This window comes from Penaeus monodon, chromosome 32, assembly GCF_015228065.2.
Source record: "Penaeus monodon isolate SGIC_2016 chromosome 32, NSTDA_Pmon_1, whole genome shotgun sequence".
In the NCBI taxonomy this organism is placed as follows: Eukaryota; Metazoa; Arthropoda; class Malacostraca; order Decapoda; family Penaeidae; genus Penaeus; species Penaeus monodon.
This window is the reverse complement of record NC_051417.1, coordinates 25,824,816-25,825,574: the sequence shown is the minus strand read 5'-3', so window position 1 is coordinate 25,825,574 and position 759 is coordinate 25,824,816.

Sequence of the window (759 nt, the reverse complement as noted above, 5' to 3'; positions counted from 1 at the left end):
ACGCAAACCTGTCTAGAATTAGAAGCACCTTGTGCGATCCAGCCTTCAGATTGCATTCCATCCTTGCAGCGTACATATCTCTGATCTGCAGAGCCAACTAGCGAAAGGCACAACCAACGGAGCAGCAGCAGAAGAATAAAATATATATGCATACGTTCCCGTCGATGGATTTTGCCGACACAGAAATCCCATCTGGGTTACCTGGGTGTGATTGTGCCTGACATTCAACCCTGGCAAAAGGTCACGGAGGCGACCTAGTGCCATCCCTGGCCCAGACGAGAGGGGGGTGGGGGGCAAAAGAAGCTGCTCTGCGTCTGTTGTGATCTAAACATTTAAAACGTGCGTTGGATTATTTCTTTTCTTGGGAGGTATTCAAATCATTATCCTTCCCAGAAAGAGGAAAATCCCGCAAAGGTATATTTCTCTTCATTTACGTGGATATAATCAACAAACATTTCCGAGAATGTTACGGCGACGTCGAAAATGCTTTTTTTATACTCTTACATTTTCACAGACATGACTAAAATCTCGGAGAAAGGAATGGAGATGTCAGCTGATTCCGTTATTCGCGAAGAATTCAAATATTTTCCGCGGGACAGAAGTGATCCTCTCTGCGAAAAGTTTCATTTCTCTTAAAATAGACGTGATATTCGTGGATTTACCTTGGTTACCGATTTTCACAACTTTTAGTACCTTTTGTTATATTTCTCTTTCCTACAAACACACACAATTTTAAACATTCTTCCATTTATCGCATGC